The 9098-nt window shown below is 36.4% G+C and overlaps 1 non-coding gene across 1 annotated transcript; it reads left to right on the top strand.

Annotated features, from left to right (window-relative positions):
* Window positions 1–6366: 6366 nt before the first annotated feature.
* TRNAW-CCA (transfer RNA tryptophan (anticodon CCA)) lies at window positions 6367–6440 on the top strand. Its single transcript has one exon. It is a non-coding gene; the product is annotated as a tRNA-Trp (tRNA).
* Window positions 6441–9098: the final 2658 nt, after the last annotated feature.

Raw genomic sequence — 9098 nt, 5'->3', positions numbered from 1 at the left:
GATAATTCTCCTCATGTGGCCTAAGTTGTCGAGATGCATATGCCACTGCCCTCTCCTTTTGCATTAGAACACAACCAAGACCCTTATGAGAGGCATCAGTATACACATCATAGGGCTTTTGGGGATTTGGAATCACCAACACTGGAGCTATTGTTAACCTTTCTTTCAACTCAAGAAAAGCTGTCTCGCACCTATCATCGCAGATAAATGGCCTATCCTTCCTTGTGAGTCTAGTCAAAGGCATAGAAATCTGAGAGAAACCTTTGATAAAACATCAGTAGTAACCTGCTAATCCCAGAAAACTACGGATCTCTGTTATCGATTTTGGTCTTTCCCATTGCAAGACCACTTCAACCTTATATGGATCAACTGCAATACCATTTTTTGACAAAATATGTCCTAAAAACCTAACCTCTCTCATCCAAAACTCACACTTACTGAGCTTGGCATATAGCTTATGATCTCACAGAAACCTTAGGATAGTCCTCAAGTGTCTGGCATGCTGCTCCTCATCTTTAGAGTAGATCAATATATCATCAATAAAAATTACCACAAATTGATCCAAGAAAGGTCGAAAAATGTGGTTCATATAGTCTATGAAAATTGCAGGCGCATTAGTCAGCCTGAATGGCATAACCAAAAACTCGTAATGACCATATCGAGTCCTAAAAGCCATCTTCGCCACATCCTTCTCACTAACCGTTAGTTGATGGTACCCTGAACGTAAATCAATCTTAGAGAAAATTGTGGCACCAACCAACTGATATAAGAGATCATCGATGCGAGGCAGTGGGTACTTGTTCTTCACCGTAACCTTATTCAACTGCCTGTAATCGATACACAATCTCAAACTACCATCCTTCTTCTTTACAAATAAGACAGGGGATCCCCAAGAAGAAACACTAGGTCTAATAAATTCCTTATCTAACAGCTCCTCAAGTTGCTTCTGCAACTCAGCTAACTCTAAAGGAGCCATTCTGTAGGGAGCCTTTGAAATTGGCTGAGTCCTCAGTACCAGGTCAATCTAGAATTCAACCTCACGCTATGGAGGTAATCCTAACACATCCTCTGAAAAAACCTTCGGGAACTCCCTAATAACCTCAATTTCATCCACTATAGTTGTCTCAGACCCTTGGGTAGCGAGCACTACCATGTAAGCCTCACAACCTTGCTCAATCAACCTTTTAGCTTGTAAAGAAGAAAGAAAACAAGAATGACTAGGGTATTTCTCGATCACCTCCGGTACTTCTACCAAAGTCACTGTCTTAGCCACACAATCTAAGATAGCACTATAAGCTGTCAACCAATCCATACTGATAATTAAATCAATCCTTGCATAGGTAATTTGATCACATTCACCCATGTCGATCATCCATTAAAAGTCATCTTAGTCCTACACACTATACTGGATTGACCTTAGAGGAAACTTCTATATCATGGGGTAACTGGTCAACAGGCATACCCGTTCTATCTAAGCGCTCGGCAGAAATAAAAGAATGTGATGCACCACAATCAAACAAAGCTTCTAAATCGAGGCCACAGATAGAAACCATAACAGTGATCAGATTTGATGACTTCCTAACTTCCTCCTGAGATACTGTATACACTTTATTGGGAATCACGTTCCTCCGGTTTGAGCTTTCATGCAAATCAGGGCAGTCACGGATCAAATGGCCTAACTTTTCACACTTGTAACAAGCAAAGCAACAACCAGAATGAACCCTACCACATCTATCGCAAGGTGACCTCGTTGTGCTCAGAATTGGGGCTTGACTGGCCTGTGAAGAATGTGCTGGAGCATTCCTAGAGAAACGAGAAGCCCCAGATCTCATATTACCACCCTGATTACCTTGAAATCTTGAACCCCTATTTAAATTTTAATTACCATAAGCAGAAGAAGACCCCGCTCTAAAGGAGCCACCAGAAGAAGAACCAGAGCTAAAACCCATTCTCTTGGATACACTACCAGTAGGAGCAACCCAGAAGAAAATCAACCTCGTGTATCCCTACTCTGGCTACTCTCTATATCTAGGCCTCGATGAGCGGCAATCCTCAGACGATTGCACATCTCATCATATGCCGCCTTGCCCAACAAAGACAACTGTTGGCGGTATTTTGGCCTCATCTTTTCCAATAACCTCTTTGCTTTCCACTTGCTATTATTAGAAGCCTTCAGATATGTTAAGAACTTAGACAGCTAATTGAATTTTCTTATAAAAGTCTCCTCGTCTAGGTCCCCCTGCTGAAATGCATGAAACTCTATCTCTTTCTCGTCTCTGAAAGCTGGTGGAAAGTGAAAATCATAAAATCTTTCTTTAAATTCAGCCCAAGACATAAATCTTCCATCTGTGGGCTTAACAGAATCCCACCAATGCTTGGCTTCACCAGCAAGCTACATCGTAGCCAAGATAACCCTTTGCTCAGATGTACACCTCACAACAGTAAATAATTACTCCATCTGATCCAACCACTCCTCAGCTTTCCCATCAAGCATACTACCATCATATGTGGTCGGATTAGAGCGAGAGAATTCCTTCCAAGGTCCAGATATGTCATCCTCTCGGTTATTAGCAACTGGTCCCTGCGCTCTCATAGCACTAGAAGATCCCTGCCTAGCACCTGGGTCAACATGTTGATCTCGAACAACACGACCTTTAAGATTTTGCTGTATATCCACAATCATTTCAAGCAACCTAGCCATGACTGCATCCGTCCCCTGTGGTGGTGGTAGAGGTGGAGACGGAGGAGGTAGAGGTGGTGGTCATTCCTCATTTATTGATCTACCTCTTTCCCTTTGAGCCATATTAGAACTGAAAGGTGTACGACCACAAGCGTACGGACCTTTCTCCCTTCCTAAAGGAACAAGCCAGAGAAAGAAAAACAATATTATTCCAAGTTAATGGTAGAAGGGAAAGAGCATACGAGTAATGTATTTAAGGTGCCAAGTAGGAAAGAGGAATTATAAACCTAAAACTGATACCAAATGTAACACTTACCTTGAGTGTTATCCAAAAATCACATAATTCAAATAAATTAAGTATGGTTAAGGAGTTGATCCTTTAACAAACTTAAGAAATAAATCATTTAAAACTTTAAAAAAATTTATAGGTTCTACTCATAGCACACAGAAGCAAGCTAGACAAAAGTAGAATAAAAAGATGCTATCATGACAGTAATGACAGCCCTCCTGGGCCAACTTCCAGGAGGCGTCGTTCCATCATTCAACCTCTGATCGAAGTGATTTTAAAGCTCACACGTCACATTTAAAGGTTCTATAAGTATACCAAATTTTAAAAAGATCCAAGGGTCGGATTAAAAATTAGACATGTTAAAAGATTGGCTATTTTTGCTGTCATGACAGCTAAAAAGCTATCATGACAGCACCTCCGGACTAACTTTCGGGGTGCACCATTTCATCATCCGACCCCCGATCGAAATGATTCCAAACCCCACATGTCACTTTTAAATAGTACTATTAGCATATCAAATTTTAGAAAGATCCAACGGATGGATTAAATTTCATACATGTTGCAACATCAACATATATTGCTGTCATGACAGCTCCTCCGGACCAAATTTCGGAGTATGCCATTTCTCCGTCCGATATACGATCGAAGTGATTTCAAAGCCCACATGAATATTATAAAAGGTTTTACTTGTGACCCAAATTTTAAAGAAATCCAATGGTCGGATTAAGATTTGGATACCCAGATGCAAAAGTGCAGGTTTTTGGTAAAAACCATTTTTAAAATTGTCCAAATCTCATCCTAATGGTCACAAACTTGTGGGAACACTTTGGACACGTCAAATAGGATTAAAAACACCCTGATAGAACATTTAAGTGGTAGAAAAACCCTTTATATCAAAATTTGACCACTCGGGTGCCATTTCCCAAAATGGACCCTAAGCCCCCAAAATGCACAAATCATACAAGAGTGGCCAAAAACTATTCTAAATATCATATACACATATGAATACACACGCTAAACATTTTCATTCGGCTCAGAGATCTCTGTAGGGCCCACGTACCCACTCTCTCTATCCAAGGTATATGTTTGCCCATAACACACCATTTGCAATGCAACCACTTTGCATTTGCTTGTGAAATCACATATATATCAAAATAAATATTTGCTTGTAGTGAAAACTTGGTCTACTAAATAAATCCATCAAAACTACATACCATAGCCAAGTTTCCTAACCACAAGTCTACAAACAATAAAAAATTCATACACAAGCTATACAATCCACACATACTCACGCACATATACATAATCATATCCTACTAGCACCATAATCCTAAATACATTACAATAGATTTGCTCAAAAGAAAGGGGTTACAGTTCTTTACAATTCACAAACAACCCCTAGCTCTGCTCCTTTCCCCGTCCTCCACTGGTTCCTTTATCTGGACCTAAAAATATTGAAAAGAAAGGGGTGAGACAACCACAGTCTCAGTAACAGAGAAATTTACATTGATTATTACAAAGTAAGCCATAATCGAATAAATGAATAATAAATTCAATTTAGTATATAATTTAGCCATTTAAAATGCATGAATGCATGACCTAGGCTGGTATGGCCTTTTATGACCAACAGAGTGCCCCCTGGCACTCTTTAACTCGCAGGTAAACCTTATACCTACTTGTACCTCCACAAGCACAAAATATAATCTAAGGCATGATCTAATTCACCAAACTGCCTATGCCCCTTCGACGTGAATCTTGAGCAGTCAAAGCTAACTCCCTCCCAGAGTCAGCCCGACTTACTCTCTATGTGAAGGCTACCTTGGCCTAGGCACTCAACCTCACACTTCATATGTCATATTTCCTCCCCCACTGAGAGGTGTCGAACACTCAATACACTAACCACTTTAGTGCACTGAGCCCATAATACGTAAGGCAATACTAAGTACTGGCACTAAATAAATGATTGGTCTTTATCATATTTTATTTATAGATTGAATAAATTCATAAAAAAATCCTAAATACAAAAAGAAAAAGAAGACCGAGTGACTAAAGGAAAATTCTTACGAATAGGTTCTTTGAGTGATAAACAAATATGTCTGCATTCACTGATATAAAGATATAAAAACTCATATAAAATACGGTCAACCCCTTCCTCCACCATTGCGTATTCTTACTTATCGGATATAGAATAGATTTGCTTCTTTTGTTCCTACGAATAGAATTCTTTTGTTATTACTAAAAAACTAGAACAAATATTAATCCTTTACTCGAGATAATCCACTAAAAAGAGAGGGTCTATAGTATAGTTTTATACAGTGCAATAAAGTTAGTAGTATTTATAAGCTTGATCTATGCAGTAACATCATTTTGAATCCATTCCATTTTAATTGCCATGTTCTCTATCATAATTATCATCATAATTTTTGTGAAAAAAACATGTACAATAATTAACCTTGGGCAATTTCTTTGTGAAAATGTACGTATAGCTAAAAACGGACCACACCTAAAATCGGGTCAAGTTCTAATTGTTCAAATTGATTCTGTAGTAATAAGATCGGCTAACCCTTATTTGGCGACTCCAGGAGCAACTGTTCATGGCCATTATGGAGAAATGCTTTATGAAGGAGATATATTAGTTACATTTACAATACATCGAGATCGAATCCAAATCGCAATGTAATTTTCTTGTTTTTGATTGGGCTTTTTCAATTCAATTCTTTTAGATTTTTGTTCTACTCCGAGTAAAGATCTACCCAATTTGGATTTGCACAAATAGCACAAATACTCCAATACCACGTCTTTTTGCTACAACTTCTTTTCTTCAATTTATTTCATGTTTTCCAGTAAATACAAATATATGATAGAAGTAGTAATCGTAGATATATTATATTACCAATTGCTTTTTTTTAAACAGAGCCTGGATGCTTCATTTTATTGGTCCAACCACGCTAACCATAAATTAGTGTAAATTTCTAATATTAATCTGGATGTCCCTCCCAAAAAAGATCTAATTACATACTTCACACTCTAAATTTTTGCTAATTCAATCAATCAATCTTTTTGGGGGTGAAAGAAAGGATATCTCGATCGGGGGAGAGAACGGGGAAATCCCAAATACACCCTAGTACATGTTCCTCGACGCTGAGGGCATCCCCAAAGGAAATAACTATGTGCTTATCTTATGAGCAGTAACATATAAACTATTACTTATCTTATGAGCAGTAACAAGGGATCAATTGAGACCGATTAAAAGTAGACCATACATATTCAATAGAAATAGATGGATATTCTATCAATATATATATATATATATGGGTTTGTTCTATATATACAAATTATGATAGTATATGCATGCAAGATGAATTGGGGTCACATAAATTGATTTTATGAAAATAAAGCGCTCTTAGTTCAGTTCGGTAGAATGCGGGTCTCCAAAACCCGATGTCGTAGGTTTAAATCCTACAGAGCGTGATTCCATTCTTGTTAGATTGAGAATGATACTGAAATAATGGAATAGCAGTCTAAAGTCTTAATTTTACCTCCTGTGGATTAGGATTAAAACAAAGAAATAGGAGGTCAATAAAAAAATATTTGTTCTAAGAAAACAACTTATGATGATAAAAGATTAGAATTACAAAAAAATATTTGGCAGATATTACAAAAAAGAAATGTTTGATTATCCCGCAAATCACATTATTTTTTTAAATTTTTCATAGAAAGGTTATATATAGATATCTTTATATGTATCATTAATATTCCTAGAATCCTATTTTTACAGTACGATGGTTGGCTGTTCACGGACTAGTGGTACCCATCGTTTCTTTTTTGGGGTCAATATCAGCAATGCAGTTCATCCAACGATAAACCTAATCCGAATTATAGAGCTACGACACAATCAATAATTCGATTGCACTATTTGATAGAAAATTGATCGAGCCTAATTCTAATTGTTTTGTTCCGAAGCAAAGATATCCACGGGGCAGTTTGTCCTATTTCGATATTCACGACCAAGAAGTACTGAATTCTCTTTCCTTTCGGATAGGCCCTAAAAGGAGAAGGAAGGCTGGAATGGCAACAGGCATCTATTATTGAATTCACCCGACCCGAGAGTACAGTACCTATTTTGGGAACGTCCGGTGCTAAAGTCATTGAATGGGTAAGTCGCCAATCCCTAAAACGGACTATGTAATGTACTTTATCTGCTGGGTTACGGGTGGGCATTTTACCAGAGGTTTCTATTGTATCAATCTACCCCTGTGTGATTCCTGTTGAAGCATATAGGGGGGTGGGTGCAAGGCAGACGATCTCAAAACGGCTCATGCCTGGCAATGCAAGAAAAGCCATCGATAAGATATTGAAAACCATGAATATTTTTGGCATTGGAATAGCCATTTCGCCCATTTCGTCGAGATAATAAAGACGTATTCTATCATAACTCGTTCCTGCCAAGAAAAAAAGCGCAGCACCAATAAATCCATGAGAAATTATTTGTAAAATGGCTCCGTTGAGTCCCGTATCGCTTATAGAACAAATTCTTATAATTATGAAACCCATATGAGATACGGAGGAATAAGCTATTCTTTTTTTTAAATTACGTTGACCAAGAGATGTTGAAGCTGCATAGATTATTTAAATTGTGCCTAATAGAATTAACCAGGGGGAAAATAGAGAATGAGCGAGGGGTAATAATTCTATATTAATTCGAACCAATCCATACGCTCCCATTTTTAGTGCCAAAATAATAGATATTTTTTAATATATAATATTTAAGAATATAATAAAATATTGAATATTAATATAAATTAATAGAAAATTATTTAAAATTCTTAATATTAATTCTAATTATAAGTGTTTCTATATGAATTTATAAAAATATCGCTTATTCCGGTGTTTATCAGTGGTGGTATACAATCAGTTTACGTACTAATGGGGATCTTTATACTGGAGCTCTTTTTCTATTATTTCTTTCTGCCATATCTTTAATAGCGGGCTGGTTACACCTACAACCGAAATGAAAACTGAGCTTTTCGTGGTTTAAAAATGCCGAATCCCGCCTTAATCATCATTTGTCAGGACTATTTGGAGTCAGTTCCTTGGCTTGGACCGGACATTTAGTTCATGTCGTAAATAAGAAGGAAATAACTAAGATCTGAGAAATGTGCCAAAGTAATAGGAATTAGACCTAACACGATTTCGGAAACCTAAGGACTCAATCGTATGGATATGTAAAATACAGGATTTCTAATCCTAGCAGGAAAAGGAGGGAAACGGATACTCAATTTCGAGTAACTAATCGGGTAGGTGATTTTTGTTTATTATTGGGAATTTTGGATCTTTATTGGATAACAGGTAGTTTGGAATTTTGGGATTTGTTTGAAATATTCAATAACTTGATTTCTAATAATGAGGTTAATGTTTCAAGAGAAATGTGCCAGGACCAAATACACCCTATTAATAACTAATTATTTCAATTTTCTATCCTGATAAACATATAAACTATTACTTATCTTATGAGCAGTAACAAGGGATCAATTGAGACCGATTAAAAGTAGACCATACATATTCAATAGAAATAGATGGATATTCTATCAATATTTATATATATATATATATATGATGAGAGTTCTATATATATAGATTATGATAGTATATGCATGCAAGATGAATTTGGGAAAAGGAGTAAAAATCCAATTTCGAAACTCAAATAAATAAAAAACTAAATAATAAAACAAGTGATAAGCACGTAATATGTGACTCGGCTATTAATGATACATAATGATGATTTGAATTTCATGTAATTCATATAGAAACATATAAATGAAGAATTCATAAAAATAAATCTTTCTGGGATATTCAATATATTCTACAGTTCCTTACCGTGTCAATTTCCAATTCTTGGTCATTGGGATTCATGGCCAATACAGATTAATATTTAAGGATATATATTACCTCCCCCTTTCTCCTTTCAAACAAATAAAAATGATTGAAGTTTTTCTATTTGGAATTGTGTTAGGTCTAATTCCTTCTTATAATTTGGATATAAGTTAGTAGTTTATTAAATTCCTATGCATGCACAAAGTTTTTCTATGATTTGAATTATTAAATTTAATACATAAGGCAACAATAAGT

Source organism: Prosopis cineraria, unplaced genomic scaffold, assembly GCF_029017545.1.
Source record: "Prosopis cineraria cultivar Desert tree isolate PC_DT_omini unplaced genomic scaffold, ASM2901754v1 PC5, whole genome shotgun sequence".
Classification (NCBI taxonomy): domain Eukaryota; kingdom Viridiplantae; phylum Streptophyta; class Magnoliopsida; order Fabales; family Fabaceae; genus Prosopis; species Prosopis cineraria.
This window is presented reverse-complemented; position numbering and strand designations above follow the sequence as displayed.